The following is a 23,387-nucleotide window of genomic DNA, read 5'->3' as shown; positions in this document are numbered from 1 at the left end:
CAATAGAGAATGTGGAGTGATTTGTGGTCCAGAATGTGTTTTACTTTACTCAAGATTGAGACGCTTCTTGAAATTTTGTTATGTATATGATTTATATGAGACTTCCAGTTTAATTTATCATCTTTAATCACACCAAGAAACTTATGTTCAAGTACTCTTTCAATTTCCACACCATCTACATGAATCACATTAGAAAGGTATAATAATCATCCACAACTATTTTCAGTAGTGGAAGATAAAGGATTCAGAAAGTTTATTCATGCAGGTCCATATGACAGAGAATATGCATGTTCTTTTTGTTTTCATATTATAATTTATATTTAATTGTGTTGTGGTTTGCAGTGTTTTGTGTTGTTTTCACTTTAAATTTGTAAAAGGAAAAAGCTGAAAATTTAAATAGTTAAAAGTTGAAATGTGAATAGTTGATTTTTGTATTATATAATTTATTTATTACATTTTATGTGGAGTGAATAAATAAAAGTATATTTACGGTGGCCCCTAGAGATAAAGCACATACAAACTTCAAATCACGTACGAACTCGGAAGCATGTACAAACTCCAAAACACGTAAAAACTCTAAAACACGTACAAACTCCGAAGCACATTAAAACTCAGAAGCACATAAAAACTCAAAACACATATAAAAGACAACAGAAGTGCTCCAGGATGCTGGGCGCAGTGTTGAGCTTTTGTTATCTTGTGGCTACACAAGCCAGCAAGTACCAACCATCGGATTTGGTGTGTGGTAGTAACAGGTAAATGAACTTTTTTTAAAATTATTTGAATATATATGAGTGCCTGTGTATAAATACACAAACAATACACACATGCTTTCAATTGTGTAATTTAAGTGATCTAGTAGCTCTGCTTTGGGAGTTCAGTTCATGCTAGAAATGTGTTTTGGAGTTTGTACGTGTTTTGTCTCCAGGGGCCACCGCATATATTTATATATAAACATATATAAATAAAACCACTTTTTTTTAACGTTAGTAATCCGGTTGTTCAGTCTGACGTCACTAGCCGTGTCTGGGTCTAAACTCCGCTGCAGGTCCATATATCAAACGATCACTATGGGATTACTGAGAGTTGAAAAACTGTCTAAAGTCTTTCATCTTTAATAAAATTATCAGCGTTCTGCTCTACCAGGTGTAACAATTGAGTTTAACATCCAGGCATCCATGAAAACGGAATTTATGACATTTAACGGAGTTAGAAGTTAGCAGGGAGTTAGCTCGCTAGCTTCTATCTAAATACAATATAGCATGTCCTGACTGCGGGGTTTTGGAAACAAATTAAAACGTACAGCTCTGCTATCACTTCCAGCATAAATGAAGACCGAAAACTAAACAGCAGTGACGTTTGTAGGGTTACTGAAGTTGGGCTAGCTGGTATATAATGATGTGCTACGTGACCGCTAGCAACACAGCTATGTTAGCATAATATAAACAAGCTAACGTTTTTTCCACTCGATAAAAGTAAATGTGAGTGTTCTCGGTGGTCAGGAACAAATGTAATCGCATGGCAGGATGCTGTAAAAGGACCAAAAAATATATTAAAAAAAAATACAAAATAATGATTAAAGCTGTTGACCTTATCAGCAGTGTTTTCCATAATATTGCCATTGTCGATAAAGTATTGAGGATAACTTTGTTGTCCAGAATTTTTTTTAATGATACCGTTTAAAACATCCCATATTCCCTTCATATTATGTTTATTGTTGTTCAATATTTTACTATAATACTCCTTTCTACATACACGTATACTATTGGTCAACTTATTTTTGTATTTTTTATATTTATCTTCAGCATCTATTGTTCTTTGTTTTAGGAATTCCCTATAGAGTGTATTTTTCTTTTTACATCCCAAAGAAAGACCTTTAAATGCGATATATAGCCTAAACGTTTTCGCTTATGACTAGTTTATATATATATATAATATGATTTATATTTAATTGTGTTGTGGTTTGCAGTGGTTTGTGTTGTTTTCACTTTAAATTTGTAAAAGGAAAAAGCTGAAAATTTAAATAGTTAAAAGTTGAAATGTGAATAGTTGATTTTTGTATTATATAATTTATTTATTACATTTTATGTGGAGTGAATAAATAAAAGTATATTTACGGTGGCCCCTAGAGATAAAGCACATACAAACTTCAAATCACGTACGAACTCGGAAGCATGTACAAACTCCAAAACACGTAAAAACTCTAAAACACGTAAAAACACGTACAAACTCAGAAGCACATTAAAACTCAGAAGCACATAGAAACTCAAAACACGTATAAAAGACAACAGAAGTGCTCCAGGATGCTGGGCGCAGTGTTGAGCTTTTGTTATCTTGTGGCTACACAAGCCAGCAAGTACCAACCATCGGATTTGGTGTGTGGTAGTAACAGGTAAATGAACTTTTTTTAAAATTATTTGAATATATATGAGTGCCTGTGTATAAATACACAAACAATACACACATGCTTTCAATTGTGTAATTTAAGTGATCTAGTAGCTCTGCTTTGGGAGTTCAGTTCATGCTAGAAATGTGTTTTGGAGTTTGTACGTGTTTTGTCTCCAGGGGCCACCGCATATATTTATATATAAACATATATAAATAAAACCACTTTTTTTTAACGTTAGTAATTCCTTTTGTGCATAATTTTACATTATTGTTAATAATAAATTAATTAAAGAAACAAAACAACCTGAAGAGCCGGTTTGGAGCCTCTTTTTAGTGAGCCGAACCGAAAGAGCCGGATCTCTAAAAAGAGCTTACCCTTTTAGAGACGACACTAGCCTCTAAAAGGAGAAATGACCCCCAAGGGACATCACGTCATGCTCTTTCACAGCCAAAGTCAGTTCCTAAAAGTCAACCCGCAGGTGTTTCCACCACCATCAGACCCTCCAGTTCTGTACCTCCATTAAGACTAACTGATGCAAAGAAAACCACTCGGGTGGGAAAAACTCAGAATGGAAGACCGGCAGCTGTGAAACAGCCCCCGAAGAGGGATATGAAAAAGAATGTGGACAGTAAACTGGCCAGCTTAATTATGAATGAAATTGTTTACAGTGGAGCTCTCACAGGCTGGGTCTCTGACCCATCGCTCTGAGCCTCTCTTTTGTATTTGTTTCATTTTTGATATGTTATTAGTTTTTGTGTCAGTTCCTATCTGTCTTTAGTTTGGGTTGTTATTGTTTATTGTTCCTTGGTTTTCTATGTTTTGGGGTTTTGGTATTTATCATCATGTATTTAGGTCTGTTATAGTTATAGTTTTTTGGTCTCAGTCCCTCTCTTAGTGTTTTTGTTTCTTAGTGTTTTTGTCAGTTTGCTTTGGTTTCCTGTGACCTTTAGACAAGATTTACACTGCTGAAAAATCTTTTGGGAATGCACGGGAGTCCACTGAGCCAAAGCGAACTGTCCTGTCTTGCAAAAGTGACTGTAGGATATTCAGGGAGCGATTTGACAGCATTAGCCAAAGATGCTGCACTTGGCCCAATAAGAGAGTTGGGACCAGAACAAGTCCGTATTATAACTGCTGCTGAGGTGCGCAACATTAAGATGAAAGACTTTGAGGATTCTCTGAAGGCACGGGAGTCCACTGAGCCAAAACTGTCATGGTCCTGAGTCTGAGGACTCAGTGTTTTGTGTTCCTTGTGCTTTTGTTCATTCAGAGTGTGTATTCTGTTGTGATTTTGCCATTTGTTAGGTTTCTGTTCTTTGCCTGCCTGCTTCCACTTCTCTGTGTTCCCTCTGTCTGTCCATGGTGTTATTGTGTCTGCTCATGAGTCTGCCTGTCTAGTTCAGTGTCCGGTCTGGTTCTCTGTGTCTGTTAGTTTCCTGTTTTATTCTGAAAGTTCATGTCTCATGTCAGTGTGTTCAGTTTTACCTCTCCCCTGTCTCGTTAGCCTTATTGCTCCCAGCTGTGTCTCCCTCCTGTGGCCCATTCCCTGATTACTCCCCGTGTATTTAAGCCCTGTGTTTTCCTGTGCTCTCTGTCGCGTCGTCTGTTTAACTCCATGTCAGTCTGCATTATTCTGTTACCTGGTATTCATTCTGCGTCTCTCTGCCATCTCTCTTTGTGCATTTCGCTCCTCCTCCCGTGAGTGTCTGGTTTAAGTTTTGTTCTTTAGTTTTCCCAGTTTAGGTTTGTTTACTCCCCGCTCTGCTCTTCCTGTTTTGTCACTTTATCACCTCTGCAAATAAATTTTCACTCGCACCCCAGTCAGTGCCTGCATCTTGGATCCTTTTCTCAATTCACCACACGACTGCTGTGCAGCCGTGACAAAAACGAACTGTCCTGTCTTGCAAAAGTGACTGTAGGATATTCAGGGAGCGATTTGACAGCATTAGCCAAAGATGCTGCACTTGGCCCAATAAGAGAGTTGGGACCAGAACAAGTCCGTATTATAACTGCTGCTGAGGTGCGCAACATTAAGATGAAAGACTTTGAGGATTCTCTGAAGCAAATCAAACCAACTGTTAGTCCAGCAACTCTTAATATGTACACCAAATAGAACAAAGATTTTGGTGGTCCTTCTTCAATAAATGCATTCATTGATTGATTCCTATCTGTCTTTAGTTTGGGTTGTTATTGTTCCTTGGTTTTCTATGTTTTGGGGTTTTGGTATTTATCATCATGTATTTAGGTCTGTTAAGTTTGTGTTGCCATGCTTAGTTTTAGTGTTCCTGTTTTATTTTGACAGTGTCTTGTGTACCTTGTTCATTATAGTTAGCTTTCCTTTCTTGGTCCTGTCATTAGGGTTATGTCTGTCAGCTGTTCCCCCATGTGTCTCCACTTCCACTGATCACCTCATGTGTGTATTTAAGCCTTCTGTTTTCTGCTTATCATTGTCGGTTCGTCTGTTTATTTGACCTCAGTCATGGTTTTCGTCTGTTATTCTACGGTAGTCTTAGTCATAGTCTTTGCCTGTTATTTTCCACCACAGTTATAGTTATAGTTTTTTGGTCTCAGTCCCTCTCTTAGTGTTTTTGTCAGTTTGCTTTGGTTTCCTGTGACCTTTAGACAAGATTTACACTGCTGAAAAATCTTTTGGGAATGCACGGGAGTCCACTGAGCCAAAACGAACTGTCCTGTCTTGCAAAAGTGACTGTAGGATATTCAGGGAGCGATTTGACAGCATTAGCCAAAGATGCTGCACTTGGCCCAAGATGCTGCACTTGGCCCAATAAGAGAGTTGGGACCAGAACAAGTCCGTATTATAACTGCTGCTGAGGTGCGCAACATTAAGATGAAAGACTTTGAGGATTCTCTGAAGCAAATCAAACCAACTGTTAGTCCAGTTTGTAGGGGTTGTTATTGTTTATTGTTCCTTGGTTTTCTATGTTTTGGGGTTTTGGTATTTATCATCATGTATTTAGGTCTGTTAAGTTTGTGTTGCCATGCTTAGTTTTAGTGTTCCTGTTTTATTTTGACAGTGTCTTGTGTACCTTGTTCATTGTGTGGATGCTTTAAGCATCCACACTATTGAGTTCCTGTTTCTCTTTATTGTGTGGATGCTTTAAGCATCCACACTATTGAGTTCCTGTTTCTCTTTATTCTTTATTGTGTGGATGCTTTAAGCATCCACACTATTGAGTTCCTGTTTCTCTTTATTGTGTGGATGCTTTAAGCATCCACACTATTGAGTTCCTGTTTCTCTTTATTCTTTATTATTGTGTGGATGCTTAAGCATCCACACTATAGAGTTCCTGTTTCTCTTTATTCTTTATTGTGTGGATGCTTTAAGCATCCACACTATTGAGTTCCTGTTTCTCTTTATTCTTTATTATTATTATTATTCTTAGGACTTCCGTACACTTTTCGCCGTAGAACTACTTCCACAATTTTCAGCCGATTTTCACCGTTCAAATTTTAAACTATTCAGCTATTTTTGCTCTTTCCGGCTATGACTTTTGCTATTTTTAACTATTATACTTTTTAAAATATTCCACTTTTTTCCTTTAATTTGTCCCATTGAAATGAATGGGAAACTTCAGCAATTCTGCTAAATTTTGCTTGTTTTTGAAACTTAACTACTTCCTCATACTTTCACCTAGAACAACCATTCAAATTTTAAAATGTTCACAAATTATTGGGCTATTCAGGTATGATTCAGCTTTTTCAAATCTTTTACTGTTTTACTTTTATGCCTCTTAAAGTTTTGAGTTGCAAAATTGTGATTTTTCACAAAATACATGCGTTGTTATGGTTGCTATGCTCTTGGCTTCCAGTGTGCCACTGAAGCTTTTGCAGTCTTCTCTTCATGTCCGAACAACTGTTTGCTACTTGCTCAATATTCACTCAACTTCCACAAATTATACATCAAAACGTAGGTATTTTTTCTGGCTTTCAGAAAATGTCACTATCATTGTTGTGGTATTCATAGAACTTTCGCAAATCTCCTCAGACTAACACAAGGTCAGAAAACTCTCCATATAAAGTCAATGGAGAGTTTGTTCAAAATCACCGCTGCATTTCTGTAATGAGAGGCATATTCGAATCGTCATATCTCCTTAACGAAGCAAAGTTAAGACATGAGGCTTGTCCCGGCATATCTTCAGACACTCCTGACGCTCACAATTCAAGAATTTCTTTCTCAACTATTACCGTTCTGAAATGAGTTGGACTTGTTTGAGGGTAGGAAATTCGTCCTTCGCTCAGATTTCTTCAGATTTCAAAGTCTGGAAATGAACCACTTTTTTCTCTCGTCATAACTTTTTGTTGGATTTCCACAGAGACCTGAAAATTTCCATGATTGTTCACCAAAGCCTGCTGTCTCTTACGGTGAAAGAATGATATCGATACTCCAAATAGATTTCAAGTTACAAAGCGTTGTTTGAGGGCAAGTCAAGGCAGTTTTTGCTTCGCTCTACTCAGTTATGGTGCATTAGAAGTCAAATATCTTTAATAATTCATATTTTAATGATAAATTGTAAACACTGGAAGATTCCCCCATGTCTTCTGAACAAAACGGTGTAAGAATGACCGCTCTAGCCCCTACGGTTAGGAAATTATGGTCATTTGTTTGAGGGGAGTCGTCACTATGAGAAATAGACTGCAATAATCCTGTGCCTCTCTCTGCTGCGTGTGTAAAAAGATGCACCTTTTTTGGCGGGAAAACGTAAACAGCCACTCTGATTGGTGGATTTAAATTCGGCAGCTCTCACCCTCTGTGTCTGTGTGTGTGTGTGTGTGTGTGTGTGTGTGTGTGTGTTTAGTGGGAGAGAGAGAACCCTACCCTTATTTGGCAGCATGTCATTGTAGGATTTAAATTGAATATAGTTAGACTGATTGACTGGATTAGAGCCTGTGTTTGTGTGTCCCTCTCTGCATTTCTGTTTCAATATGCCTCCATATTTGTAATTTTGTAAGTTATTGCTATTCTGCTAAATCATAGTATTTCTGGTACTTTTCGGTACTTGTGCTAAATACAGTATTTCTGCTAAATTATAGTATTTCTGCTTTATTATACTATTTGTGCTAAAACATAGTATTTCTACTAAATGTAGTATTTCTGCTTTTTATACTATTTGTGCTAAATTATAATATTTCTGCTTTTTATACTATTTGTGCTAAATTATAATATTTCTGCTTTTTATACTATTTGTGCTAAATTATAATATTTCTGCTTTTTATACTATTTGTGCTAAAACATAGTATTTCTACTAAATGTAGTATTTCTGCTTTTTATACTATTTGTGCTAAATTATAATATTTCTGCTTTTTATACTATTTGTGCTAAATTATAATATTTCTGCTTTTTATACTATTTGTGCTAAATTATAATATTTCTGCTTTTTATACTATTTGTGCTAAAACATAGTATTTCTACTAAATGTAGTATTTCTGCTTTTTATACTATTTGTGCTAAATTATAATATTTCTGCTTTTTATACTATTTGTGCTAAATTATAATATTTCTGCTTTTTATACTATTTGTGCTAAAACATAGTATTTCTACTAAATGTAGTATTAATGCTTAATCATACTATTTCTGCTTTTTATAGGATTTGTGCCTAATATAGTATTTCTGCTTTTTATAGGATTTGTGCTTAATATAGTATTTCTGCTAAATTATAGTATTTCTGCTTTTTATAGTATTTGTGCTAAAACATAGTATTTCTATATATTTCTGCCAGGTCCCCAGGCAGCCAATCCTCTGTGAGGACTTAGACATTCAAATTTTCAAATCAGGGCCTGCACGGTTTCCCAGCCAATCATATATGTGTCCTGAGGCATTCAAATTTGCATATTGGGGCCTTCATGGCTTCTAAGCCAGCCAATCATATCTGAGGGCTGAGGAATTCAAATCCACAAATCAGGGCCTGCACGGCTTCCCAGGCAGCCAATCATATATGTGGCCTCAGGCATTCAAATTTGCATATTGGGGGAATTCGTGGCTTCTAAGTCAACAAGTCATCCATGTCGTATATCTCTAAAAATTCACATTTTAATGATAAATTGTTAACACTGGAAGATTCCCCCATCTCTTCTGAACAAAACGGTGTAAGAATGACCGCTCTAGCCCCTACGGTTTGGAAATTATGGTCATTTGTTTGAGGGGAGTCCTCACTATGAGAAATAGGCTGCAATAATCCTGTGCCTCTCTCTGCTGCGTGTGTAAAAAGATGCACCTGTTTTGGCGGGAAAAAGTACACAGGCTCTCTGATTGGTGGATTCAAATTCAGCAGCTCCCAAGCTGACCTAGAAACTTACTTCTCTCTCCCTGTGCATTTTTTTGCTGATTTTTTCATTTAACAAGTATATTTGAGGGACCCTCAGCATGTTCAGCATTTTTTCAGCTGTCCATTTTGCTTTTCCAATTTTTCTGTTTAACTTATTACTATTGTGCTAAATCATACTGTTTCTGCTATTTCATAAGATTTGTGCTTAATATAGTATTTCTGCTTTTAATAGGATTTGTGCTTAATATAGTATTTCTGCTTTTTATAGAATTTGTGCTTAATATAGTATTTCTGCTTTTTATAGGATTTGTGCCTAACATAGTATTTCTGCTAAATTATAATATTTCTGCTTTTTATAGGATTTGTGCCTAACATAGTATTTCTGCTAAATTATAGTATTTCTGCTTTTTATACTATTTGTTCTAAATTATAGTATTTCTGCTTTTTATAGGATTTGTGCTTAATATAGTATTTCTGCTAAATTATAGTTTTTCTTCTTTTTATAATATTTGTGCTAAAACATAGTATTTCTACTAAATGTAGTATTTATGCTTAATAATAGTATTTCTATATATTTCTGCCAGGTCCCCAGGCAGCCAATCCTCTGTGAGGACTGAGACATTCAAATTTTCAAATCAGGGCCTGCACAGTTTCCCAGCCAATCAAATAAGTGTCCTGAGGCATTCAAATTTGCATATTGGGGCCTTCGTGGCTTCTAAGCCAGCCAATCATATCTGAGGGCTGAGGAATTCAAATCCACAAATCAGGGCCTGCACAGCTTCCCAGCCAGCCAATCACATATGTGGTCTCAGGCATTCAAATTTGCATATTGGGGAATTCGTGGCTTCTAAGTCAACAAGTCATCCATGTCATATATCTCTAAAAATTCATATTTTAATATTAAATTGTCAACACTTGAAGATTCCCCCATCTCTTCTGAACAAAACGGTGTAAGAATGACCGTTCTAGCCCCTACGGTTAGGAAATTACGGTCATTTGTTTGAGGGGAGTCGTCACTATGAGAAATAGACTGCAAAAATCCTGTGTCTCTCTGTGCTGCTGCGTGTGTAAACAGATGCACCTGTTTTGGTGGGGAAAAGTGCACAGCCTCTCTGATTGGTGGATTCAAATTCACCAGCTCCCAGGCTCACCTAGAAACTTACTTCTCTCTCTCTGTGTGTGTGTGTGTGTGTGTGTGAGTGTGTGTGTGTGTGTGTGTGTGACAGAGAGAGAGAGAGAGAGAGAGAGAGAAAGGCTTTTAATGGGATGATCTCATTCTAAGATTTAAATTCAATATATTTAGACTGGTTGACTGAATTGGATCTTGTGTGTGGGTCTCTCTGTGCATGTGTGTTTCCTCATGTGTACATATTTGTGATTGTGTGGCTGTAATAAATGTTTTTGCAGATTTTTGTCATTTAACAAGTATATTTGAGGGACCCTCAGCATGTTCAGCATTTTTTCAGCTGTCCATTTTGCTTTTCCAATTTTTCTGTTTAACTTATTACTATTGTGCTAAATCATACTATTTCTGCTATTTTATAAGATTTGTGCTTAATATACTATTTCTGCTTTTATAGGATTTGTGCTTAATATAGTATTTCTGCTAAATGTAGTATTTATGCTTAATCATACTATTTCTGCTTTTCATAGTATTTGTGCTTAATATAGTATTTCTGCTAAATTTAGTATTTCTGATTAATTATAGTTTTTCTACTAAATCATAGTACAGTATTTCTGCTTTTTATGGGATTTGTGCTAAAACAAAGTATTTCTACTAAATGTAGTATTTGTGCTTAATCATACCATTTCTGCTTTTTATAGGAGTTGTGCTTAATATGGTATTTCTGCTAAATTATAGTATTTCTGCCAAATTATAATATTTGTGCTAAAACATAGTCTCAATTTAAAATTACAATATTCATAGTTCATCACAGTGTCTCTGGTAAATCACAATATTTCTGCTCTGTTGTACTATTTTTCTAAATCATAGTGTTTCTGTAATGTTTAAGTATTTTTGGCTAAATATATTCTTTCTGTTATCTTATACTATTTCTCCTAAATTCTTGTATTTTTGAGAAGTTATCATGTTTCTGGTAAGTTACAATATTTCTGCTAAATTCTGCTATGCTATTGTATTTCTGCCAAGTATTATGTTTCCTCTAAGATATTGCAGTTCTGCTAAGTTATTCCATTTTAGCAAACTTCTTTTGCTTCTGCAAAGTTTTTACAATTTCTGCAACTTTTCAGCTTTTTCAGCTAGTTTTTGCATACAGCTTCAGCTTTAAGCATCCACACTGCATTTTCGCAGGAAATGCAAATTTTTCTAGTTATTATTATTATTATTCTTAGGACTTCCGTACACTTTTCGCCGTTAAACTACTTCCACAATTTTCAGCCGATTTTCACCGTTCAAATTTTAAACTATTCAGCTATTTTTGCTCTTTCCGGCTATGACTTTTGCTATTTTTAACTATTATACTTTTTAAAATATTCCACTTTTTTCCTTTAATTTGTCCCATTGAAATGAATGGGAAACTTCTGCAATTCTGCTAAATTTTGCTTGTTTTTGAAACTTAACTACTTCCTCATATTTTCAGCTAGAACAACCATTCAAATTTTAAAATGTTCACAAATTATTGGGCTATTCAGGTATGATTCAGCTTTTTCAAATCTTATACCGTTTTACTTTTATGCCTCTTAAAGTTTTGAGTTTCATTTTTTTGATTTTTCACAAAATACATGTGTTGTTATGGTTGCTATGGTCTTGGCTTCCAGTGTGCCACTGAAGGTTTTGCAATTTTCACTTCATGTCCGAACAACTTCCTGCTACTTGCTCAATTTTCACTCAACTTCCACAAATTATACATCAAAACGTAGGTATTTTTGCTGGCTTTCAGAAAATGTCACCATCATTGTTGTGGGATTTATAGAATTTTGGCAAATCTCCTCAGACTAACACAAGGTCAGAAAACTCTCCATATAAAGTGAATGGAGAGTTTGTTCAAAATCACCGCTGCATTTCTGTAATGAGAGGCATATTCGAATCGTCATATCTCCTTAACGAAGCAAAGTTAAGACATGAGGCTTGTCCCGGTATATCTTCAGACACTCGTGACGCTCACAATTCAAGAATTTCTTTCTCACCTATTACCGTTCTGAAATGAGTTGGACTTGTTTGAGGGTAGGAAATTTGTCCTTCGCTCAGATTTCTTCAGATTTCAAACTGTGGAAATGAACCACTTTTTTCTCTCGTCATAACTTTTTGTTGGATTTCCACAGAGACCTGAAAATTTCCATGATTGTTCACCAAAGCATGCTGTCTCTTACGGTGAAAGAATGATATCGATACTCCAAATAGATTTCAAGTTACAAAGCGTTGTTTGAGGGCAAGTCAAGGCAGTTTTTGCTTCGCTCTGCTCAGTTATGGTGCATTAGAAGTCAAATATCTTTAATAATTCATATTTTAATGATAAATTGTTAACACTGGAAGATTCCCCCATCTCTTCTGAACAAAACGGTGTAAGAATGACCGCTCTAGCCCCTACGGTTAGGAAATTATGGTCATTTGTTTGAGGGGAGTCCTCACTATGAGAAATAGGCTGCAATAATCCTGTGCCTCTCTGTGCTGCGTGTGTAAAAAGATGCACCTGTTTTGGCGGGAAAACGTAAACAGGCTCTCTGATTGGTGGATTCAAATTCAGCAGCTCCCAGGCTGACCTAGAAACTTACTTCTCTCTCCCTGTGCATTTTTTTGCAGATTTTTGTCATTTAACAAGTATATTTGAGGGAACCTCAGCATGTTCAGCATTTTTTCAACTGTCCATTTTGCTTTTCCAATTTTTCTGTTTAACTTATTACTATTGTGCTAAATCATACTATTTCTGCTATTTTATAAGATTTGTGCTTAATATACTATTTCTGCTTTTATAGGATTTGTGCTTAATATAGTATTTCTGCTTTTTATAAGATTTGTGCTTAATATAGTATTTCTGCTAAATGTAGTATTTATGCTTAATCATATTATTTCTGCTTTTCATAGTATTTGTGCTTAATATAGTATTTCTGCTAAATTATAGTATTTCTGCCAAATTATAATATTTGTGCTAAAACATAGTCTTAATTTAAAATTACAATATTCATAGTTCATCACAGTGTCTCTGGTAAATCACAATATTTCTGCTCTGTTGTACTATTTTTCTAAATCATAGTGTTTCTGTAATGTTTAAGTATTTTTGGCTAAATATATTCTTTCTGTTATCTTATACTATTTCTCCTAAATTCTTGTATTTTTGAGAAGTTATCATGTTTCTGGTAAGTTACAATATTTCTGCTAAATTCTGCTATGCTATTGTATTTCTGCCAAGTATTATGTTTCCTCTAAGATATTGCAGTTCTGCTAAGTTATTACATTTTTGCTAACTTGATGTTCTTCTGCAAAGTTATTAAAATTTCAACAACTTTTTAAACACTGACTTTGATTTCTTCAGCTTCTTCAGCTATTTTCAACTATTTTCAGCAGACAGCTTCAGCTTTACAGTTTCCTCTAAGTGATTGCAGTTCTGCTAAGTTATTCCATTTTAGCAAAGTTCCTTTGCTTCTGCAAAGTTTTTACAATTTCTGCAACTTTTCAGCTTTTTCAGCTACTTTTTGCATACAGCTTCAGCTTTAAGCATCCACACTGCATTTTCGCAGGAAATGCAAATTTTTCTAGTTATTATTATTATTCTTAGGACTTCCGTACACTTTTCGCCGTTAAACTACTTCCACAATTTTTAGCCGATTTTCACCGTTCAAATTTTAAACTATTCAGCTATTTTTGCTCTTTCCGGCTATGACTTTTGCTATTTTTAACTATTATACTTTTTAAAATATTCCACTTTTTTCCTTTAATTTGTCCCATTGAAATGAATGGGAAACTTCAGCAATTCTGCTAAAATTTGCTTGTTTTTGAAACTTAACTACTTCCTCATACTTTCACCTAGAACAACCATTCAAATTTTAAAATGTTCACAAATTATTGGGCTATTCAGGTATGATTCAGCTTTTTCAAATCTTTTACTGTTTTACTTTTATGCCTCTTAAAGTTTTGAGTTGCAAAATTGTGATTTTTCACAAAATACATGCGTTGTTATGGTTGCTATGCTCTTGGCTTCCAGTGTGCCACTGAAGCTTTTGCAGTCTTCTCTTCATGTCCGAACAACTGTTTGCTACTTGCTCAATATTCACTCAACTTCCACAAATTATACATCAAAACGTAGGTATTTTTTCTGGCTTTCAGAAAATGTCACTATCATTGTTGTGGTATTCATAGAACTTTCGCAAATCTCCTCAGACTAACACAAGGTCAGAAAACTCTCCATATAAAGTCAATGGAGAGTTTGTTCAAAATCACCGCTGCATTTCTGTAATGAGAGGCATATTCGAATCGTCATATCTCCTTAACGAAGCAAAGTTAAGACATGAGGCTTGTCCCGGCATATCTTCAGACACTCCTGACGCTCACAATTCAAGAATTTCTTTCTCAACTATTACCGTTCTGAAATGAGTTGGACTTGTTTGAGGGTAGGAAATTCGTCCTTCGCTCAGATTTCTTCAGATTTCAAACTGTGGAAATGAACCACTTTTTTCTCTCGTCATAACTTTTTGTTGGATTTCCACAGAGACCTGAAAATTTCCATGATTGTTCACCAAAGCCTGCTGTCTCTTACGGTGAAAGAATGATATCGATACTCCAAATAGATTTCAAGTTACAAAGCGTTGTTTGAGGGCAAGTCAAGGCAGTTTTTGCTTCGCTCTACTCAGTTATGGTGCATTAGAAGTCAAATATCTTTAATAATTCATATTTTAATGATAAATTGTAAACACTGGAAGATTCCCCCATGTCTTCTGAACAAAACGGTGTAAGAATGACCGTTCTAGCCCCTACGGTTAGGAAATTATGGTCATTTGTTTGAGGGGAGTCCTCACTATGAGAAATAGGCTGCAATAATCCTGTGCCTCTCTGTGCTGCGTGTGTAAAAAGAGGCACATGTTTTGGCGGGAAAAAGTACACAGGCTCTCTGATTGGTGGATTCAAATTCAGCAGCTCCCAGGCTGACCTAGAAACTTACTTCTCTCTCCCTGTGCATTTTTTTGCTGATTTTTTCATTTCACAAGTATATTTGAGGGACCCTCAGCATGTTCAGCATTTTTTCAGCTGTCCATTTTGCTTTTCCAATTTTTCTGTTTAACTTATTACTATTGTGCTAAATAATACTATTTCTGCTATTTTATAAGATTTGTGCCTAATATAGTATTTCTGCTAAATTACAATATTTCTGCTTTTTATACTATTTGTGCTAAAACATAGTATTTCTACTAAATGTAGTATTTATGCTTAATCATACTATTTCTGCTTTTTATGGGATTTGTGCCTAATAAAGTATTTCTGCTTTTTATAGGATTTTTGCTCAAACATAGTATTTCTACTAAATGTAGTGTTTATGCTTAATCATCCTATTTCTGCTTTTTATAGGATTTGTGCTTAATATAGTATTTCTGCTAAATTATAGTATTTCTGCTTTTTATAGTATTTGTGCTAAAACATAGTATTTCTACTAAATGTAGTATTTATGCTTAATCATAGTATTTCTATATATTTCTGCCAGGTCCCCAGGCAGCCAATCCTCTGTGAGGACTGAGAAATTCAAATTTTCAAATCAGGGCCTGCACGGCTTCCCAGCCAATCATATATGTGTCCTGAGGCATTCAAATTTGCATATTGGGGCCTTCATGGCTTCTAAGCCAGCCAATCATATCTGAGGGCTGAGGAATTCAAATCCACAAATCAGGGCCTGCATAGCTTCCCAGCCAGCCAATCATGTATGTGGGCTCCAGGTATTCAAATTTGCATATTGGGGAATTCGTGGCTTCTAAGTCAACAAGTCATCCATGTCATATATCTCTAAAAATTCATATTTTAATGATAAATTGTCAACACTTGAAGATTCCCCCATCTCTTCTGAACAAAACGTTGTAAGAATGACCGCTCTAGCCGCTATGGTTAGGAAATTATGGTCATTTGTTTGAGGGGAATCCTCACTATGTGAAATAAACTGAAAGAAGCAGGTCTATGTCTCTGTGCTGCGTGTGTAAAAAGATGCACCTGTTTTGGCGGGAAAACGTAAACAGCCTCTCTGATTGGTGGATTCAAATTCAGCAGCTCCCAGGCTGACCTAGAAACTTAGTCCTCTCTCCCTGTGTGTGTGTGTGTGTGTGTGTGTGTGTGTGTGTGTGTGTGTGTGTGTGTGTGTGTGTGTGTGTGTGTTTAGTGGGAGAGAGAGGACCCTGCCCTTATTTGACAGCATGTCATTGTAGGATTTAAATTGAACATAGTTAGACTGGTTGACTGGATTAGAGCCTGTGTTTGTGTGTCCCTCTGTGCATTTGTGTTTCAATAAGTTATTACTATTCTGCTAAATCATAGTATTTCTGGTACTTTTCGGTACTTGTGCTAAATACAGTATTTCTGCTAAATCATACTATTTCTGCTTTTCATAGGATTTATGCCTAATATAGTATTTCTGCTAAATTATAGTATTTCTGCTTTTTATAGGATTTGTGCCCAACATAGTATTTCTGCTAAATTATAGTATTTCTGCTTTTTATAGGATTTGTGCCTAACATAGTATTTCTGCTAAATTATAGTATTTCTGCTTTTTATACTATTTGTTCTAAATTATAGTATTTCTGCTTTTTATAGGATTTGTGCTTAATATAGTATTTCTGCTAAATTATAGTTTTTCTTCTTTTTATAATATTTGTGCTAAAACATAGTATTTCTACTAAATGTAGTATTTATGCTTAATAATAGTATTTCTATATATTTCTGCCAGGTCCCCAGGCAGCCAATCCTCTGTGAGGACTGAGACATTCAAATTTTCAAATCAGGGCCTGCACAGTTTCCCAGCCAATCAAATAAGTGTCCTGAGGCATTCAAATTTGCATATTGGGGCCTTCGTGGCTTCTAAGCCAGCCAATCATATCTGAGGGCTGAGGAATTCAAATCCACAAATCAGGGCCTGCACGGCTTCCCAGCCAGCCAATCACATATGTGGTCTCAGGCATTCAAATTTGCATATTGGGGAATTCGTGGCTTCTAAGTCAACAAGTCATCCATGTCATATATCTCTAAAAATTCATATTTTAATATTAAATTGTCAACACTTGAAGATTCCCCCATCTCTTCTGAACAAAACGGTGTAAGAATGACCCTTCTAGCCCCTACGGTTAGGAAATTACGGTCATTTGTTTGAGGGGAGTCGTCACTATGAGAAATAGACTGCAAAAATCCTGTGTCTCTCTGTGCTGCTGTGTGTGTAAACAGATGCACCTGTTTTGGTGGGGAAAAGTGCACAGCCTCTCTGATTGGTGGATTCAAATTCACCAGCTCCCAGGCTGACCTAGAAACTTACTTCTCTCTCCCTGTGTGTGTGTGTGTGTGTGTGTGTGTGTGTGTGTGTGTGTGTGTGTGTGTGACAGAGAGAGAGAGAGAGAGAGAGAGAAAGGCTTTTAATGGGATGATCTCATTCTAAGATTTAAATTCAATATATTTAGACTGGTTGACTGAATTGGATCTTGTGTGTGGGTCTCTCTGTGCATGTGTGTTTCCTCATGTGTACATATTTGTGATTGTGTGGCTGTAATAAATTTTTTTGCAGATTTTTGTCATTTAACAAGTATATTTGAGGGACCCTCAGCATGTTCAGCATTTTTTCAGCTGTCCATTTTGCTTTTCCAATTTTTCTGTTTAACTTATTACTATTGTGCTAAATCATACTATTTCTGCTATTTTATAAGATTTGTGCTTAATATACTATTTCTGCTTTTATAGGATTTGTGCTTAATATAGTATTTCTGCTAAATGTAGTATTTATGCTTAATCATACTATTTCTGCTATTTTATAAGATTTGTGCTTAATATACTATTTCTGCTTCTCATAGTATTTGTGCTTAATATAGTATTTCTGCTAAATTTAGTATTTCTGATTAATTATAGTTTTTCTACTAAATCATAGTACAGTATTTCTGCTTTTTATGGGATTTGTGCTAAAACAAAGTATTTCTACTAAATGTAGTATTTGTGCTTAATCATACCATTTCTGCTTTTTATAGGATTTGTGCTTAATATAGTATTTCTGCTAAATTATAGTATTTCTGCCAAATTATAATATTTGTGCTAAAACATAGTCTCAATTTAAAATTACAATATTCATAGTTCATCACAGTGTCTCTGGTAAATCACAATATTTCTGCTCTGTTGTACTATTTTTCTAAATCATAGTGTTTCTGTAATGTTTAAGTATTTTTGGCTAAATATATTCTTTCTGTTATCTTATACTATTTCTCCTAAATTCTTGTATTTTTGAGAAGTTATCATGTTTCTGGTAAGTTACAATATTTCTGCTAAATTCTGCTATGCTATTGTATTTCTGCCAAGTATTATGTTTCCTCTAAGATATTGCAGTTCTGCTAAGTTATTCCATTTTAGCAAACTTCTTTTGCTTCTGCAAAGTTTTTACAATTTCTGCAACTTTTCAGCTTTTTCAGCTACTTTTTGCATACAGCTTCAGCTTTAAGCATCCACACTGCATTTTCGCAGGAAATGCAAATTTTTCTAGTTGTGTGGATGCTTTAAGCATCCACACTATTGAGTTCCTGTTTCTCTTTATTCTTTATTATTGTGTGGATGCTTTAAGCATCCACACTATTGAGTTCCTGTTTCTCTTTATTCTTTATTGTGTGGATGCTTTAAGCATCCACACTATTGAGTTCCTGTTTCTCTTTATTCTTTATTATTATTATTATTATTATTCTAGTTGCTTCCGTACACTTTTTGGCACTTAACTACTTCCACAATTTTCAGCCGATTTTCACCGTTCAAATTTTAAACTATTCTGCTATTTCTGCTAATTTACGCTACGATTTTTGCTATTTTTAACTATTATACTTTTTAAAATATTAAGCTTTTTTCCTTTAATTTGTCCCATTGAAATGAATGGGAAACTTCTGCAATTCTGCTAAAATTTGCTTGTTTTTGAAACTTAACTACTTCCTCATATTTTCACCTAGAACAACCATTCAAACTTTAAAATGTTCACAAATTATTGGGCTATTCAGGTATGATTCAGCTTTTTCAAATCTTTTACTGTTTTACTTTTATGCCTCTTAAAGTTTTGAGTTGCAAAATTGTGATTTTTCACAAAATACATGTGTTGTTATGGTTGCTATGCTCTTGGCTTCCAGTGTGCCACTGAAGGTTTTGCAATTTTCACTTCATGTCCGAACAACTTCCTGCTACTTGCTCAATTTTCACTCAACTTCCACAAATTATACATCAAAACGTAGGTATTTTTGCTGGCTTTCAGAAAATGTCACCATCATTGTTGTGGGATTTATAGAATTTTTGCAAATCTCCTCAGACTAACACAAGGTCAGAAAACTCTCCATATAAAGTGAATGGAGAGCTTGTTCAAAATCACCGCTGGATTTCTGTAATGAGAGGCATATTCGAATCGTCATATCTCCTTAACGAAGCAAAGTTAAGACATGAGGCTTGTCCCCGAATATCTTCAGACACCCCTGACGCTCACAATTCAAGAATTTCTTTCTCACCTATTACCGTTCTGAAATGAGTTGGACTTGTTTGAGGGTAGGAAATTCGTCCTTCGCTCAGATTTCTTCAGATTTCAAACTGTGGAAATGAACCACTTTTTTCTCTCGTCATAACTTTTTGTTGGATTTCCACAGAGACCTGAAAATTTCCATGATTGTTCACCAAAGCCTGCTGTCTCTTACGGTGAAAGAATGATATCGATACTCCAAATAGATTTCAAGTCACAAAGCGTTGTTTGAGGGCAAGTCAAGGCAGTTTTTGCTTCGCTCTACTCAGTTATGGTGCATTAGAAGTCAAATATCTTTAATAATTCATATTTTAATGATAAATTGTAAACACTGGAAGATTCCCCCATCTCTTCTGAACAAAACGGTGTAAGAATGACCGCTCTAGCCCCTACGGTTTGGAAATTATGGTCATTTGTTTGAGGGGAGTCCTCACTATGAGAAATAGGCTGCAATAATCCTGTGCCTCTCTGTGCTGCGTGTGTAAAAAGAGGCACATGTTTTGGCGGGAAAAAGTACACAGGCTCTCTGATTGGTGGATTCAAATTCAGCAGCTCCCAGGCTGACCTAGAAACTTACTTCTCTCTCCCTCTGCATTTTTTTGCTGATTTTTTCATTTAACAAGTATATTTGAGGGACCCTCAGCATGTTCAGCATTTTTTCAGTTGTCCATTTTGCTTTTCCAATTTTTCTGTTTAACTTATTACTATTGTGCTAAATAATACTATTTCTGCTATTTTATAGGATTTGTGCCTAATATAGAATTTCTGCTAAATTACAATATTTCTGCTTTTTATACTATTTGTGCTAAAACATAGTATTTCTACTAAATGTAGTATTTATGCTTAATCATACTATTTATGCTTTTTATGGGATTTGTGCCTAATATAGTATTTCTGCTTTTTATAGGATTTTTGCTCGAACATAGTATTTCTACTAAATGTAGTGTTTATGCTTAATCATCCTATTTCTGCTTTTTATAGGATTTGTGCTTAATATAGTATTTCTGCTAAATTATAGTATTTCTGCTTTTTATAGTATTTGTGCTAAAACATAGTATTTCTACTAAATGTAGTATTTATGCTTAATCATAGTATTTCTATATATTTCTGCCAGGTCCCCAGGCAGCCAATCCTCTGTGAGGACTGAGAAATTCAAATTTTCAAATCAGGGCCTGCACGGCTTCCCAGCCAATCATATATGTGTCCTGAGGCATTCAAATTTGCATATTGGGGCCTTCATGGCTTCTAAGCCAGCCAATCATATCTGAGGGCTGAGGAATTCAAATCCACAAATCAGGGCCTGCACAGCTTCCCAGCCAGCCAATCATGTATGTGGGCTCCAGGTATTCAAATTTGCATATTGGGGAATTCGTGGCTTCTAAGTCAACAAGTCATCCATGTCATATATCTCTAAAAATTCATATTTTAATGATAAATTGTCAACACTTGAAGATTCCCCCATCTCTTCTGAACAAAACGGTGTAAGAATGACCGCTCTAGCCCCTATGGTTAGGAAATTATGGTCATTTGTTTGAGGGGAATCCTCACTATGTGAAATAAACTGAAAGAAGCAGGTCTATGTCTCTGTGCTGCGTGTGTAAAAAGATGCACCTGTTTTGGCGGGAAAACGTAAACAGCCTCTCTGATTGGTGGATTCAAATTCAGCAGCTCCCAGGCTGACCTAGAAACTTACTTCTCTCTCCCTGTGCATTTTTTTGCTGATTTTTTCATTTAACAAGTATATTTGAGGGACCCTCAGCATGTTCAGCATTTTTTCAGCTGTCCATTTTGCTTTCCCAATTTTTCTGCTTAACTGATTACTATTGTGCTAAATCATACTATTTCTGCTATTTTATAAGATTTGTGCCTAATATAGTATTTCTGCTAAATTACAGTATTTCTGCTTTTTATACTATTTGTGCTAAAACATAGTATTTCTACTAAATGTAGTATTTATGCTTAATCATACTATTTCTGCTTTTTATGGGATTTGTGCCTAATTATAGTATTTCTGCTTTTTATAGAATTTTTGCTCAAACATAATATTTCTACTAAATGTAGTGTTTATGCTTAATCATCCTATTTCTGCTTTTTATAGGATTTGTGCTAAAACATAGTATTTCTACTAAATGTAGTATTTATGCTTAATCATAGTATTTCTATATATTTCTGCCAGGTCCCCAGGCAGCCAATCCTCTGTGAGGACTTAGACATTCAAATTTTCAAATCAGGGCCTGCACGGTTTCCCAGCCAATCATATATGTGTCCTGAGGCATTCAAATTTGCATATTGGGGCCTTCATGGCTTCTAAGCCAGCCAATCATATCTGAGGGCTGAGGAATTCAAATCCACAAATCAGGGCCTGCACGGCTTCCCAGGCAGCCAATCATATATGTGGCCTCAGGCATTCAAATTTGCATATTGGGGAATTCGTGGCTTCTAAGTCAACAAGTCATCCATGTCGTATATCTCTAAAAATTCACATTTTAATGATAAATTGTTAACACTGGAAGATTCCCCCATCTCTTCTGAACAAAACGGTTTAAGAATGACCGTTCTAGCCCCTACGGTTAGGAAATTATGGTCATTTGTTTGTGGGGAGTCCTCACTATGAGAAATAGACTGCAATAATCCTGTGCCTCTCTGTGCTGCGTGTGTAAAAAGATGCACCTGTTTTGGCAGGAAAACGTAAACAGCCACTCTGATTGGTGGATTTAAATTCGGCAGCTCTCTCCCTGTGTGTGTGTGTGTGTGTGTGTGTGTGTGTGTGTGTGTGTGTGTGTGTGTGTGTGTGTGTGTGTGTGTGTTTAGTGGGAGAGAGAGGACCCTGCCCTTATTTGGCAGCATGTCATTGTAGGATTTAAATTGAATATAGTTAGACTGGTTGACTGGATTAGAGCCTGTGTTTGTGTGTCCCTCTGTGCATTTGTGTTTCAATAAGTTATTACTATTCTGCTAAATCATAGTATTTCTGGTACTTTTCGGTACTTGTGCTAAATACAGTGTTTCTGCTAAATCATACTATTTCTGCTTTTCATAGGATTTATGCCTAATATAGTATTTCTGCTAAATTATAGTATTTCTGCTTTTTATAGGATTTGTGCCTAACATAGTATTTCTGCTAAATTATAGTATTTCTGCTTTTTATAGGATTTGTGCCTAACATAGTATTTCTGCTAAATTATAGTATTTCTGCTTTTTATCGGATTTGTGCCTAACATAGTATTTCTGCTAAATTATAGTATTTCTGCTTTTTATACTATTTGTTCTAAATTATAGTATTTCTGCTTTTTATAGGATTTTTGCCTAATATAGTATTTCTGCTTTTTATAGGATTTGTACCTAATATAGTATTTCTGCTTTTTATACTATTTGTGCCTAATATAGTATTTCTGCTAAATTGCAGTATTTCTGCTTTTTATACTATTTGTGCTAAAACATAGCATTTCTACTAAATGTAGTATTTATGCTTAATCATACTATTTCTGCTTTTTATGGGATTTGTGCCTAATATAATATTTCTGCTTTTTATAGGATTTTTGCTCAAACATAGTATTTCTACTAAATGTAGTGTTTATGCTTAATCATCCTATTTCTGCTTTTTATAGGATTTGTGCTTAATATAGTATTTCTGCTAAATTATAGTATTTCTGCTTTTTATAGTATTTGTGCTAAAACATAGTATTTCTACTAAATGTAGTATTTATGCTTAATCATAGTATTTCTATATATTTCTGCCAGGTCCCCAGGCAGCCAATCCTCTGTGAGGACTTAGACATTCAAATTTTCAAATCAGGGCCTGCACGGTTTCCCAGCCAATCATATATGTGTCCTGAGGCATTCAAATTTGCATATTGGGGCCTTCATGGCTTCTAAGCCAGCCAATCATATCTGAGGGCTGAGGAATTCAAATCCACAAATCAGGGCCTGCACGGCTTCCCAGGCAGCCAATCATATATGTGGCCTCAGGCATTCAAATTTGCATATTGGGGAATTCGTGGCTTCTAAGTCAACAAGTCATCCATGTCGTATATCTCTAAAAATTCACAT

The 23,387-nt window shown here is 35.4% G+C and overlaps 1 pseudogene across 1 annotated transcript in view; it reads left to right on the top strand.

Moving 5' to 3' along the window:
- Positions 1–23,387, top strand: part of LOC146694519 (uncharacterized) — a 92,025-nt pseudogene that overhangs the window by 1,069 nt on the left and 67,569 nt on the right. Inside the window, exon 2 of the transcript XR_014923839.1 lies at positions 2,324–2,392. The product of XR_014923839.1 is annotated as an uncharacterized LOC146694519 (transcript). The remainder of the gene's footprint in view (positions 1–2,323; positions 2,393–23,387) is intronic.

This window comes from Copadichromis virginalis, linkage group LG14 (genome assembly GCF_057382275.1).
Source record: "Copadichromis virginalis isolate Kocher_CV1m ecotype Utaka linkage group LG14, C_Virginalis_male_GT1.1, whole genome shotgun sequence".
Lineage (NCBI taxonomy): Eukaryota > Metazoa > Chordata > Actinopteri > Cichliformes > Cichlidae > Copadichromis > Copadichromis virginalis.
This window is presented reverse-complemented; position numbering and strand designations above follow the sequence as displayed.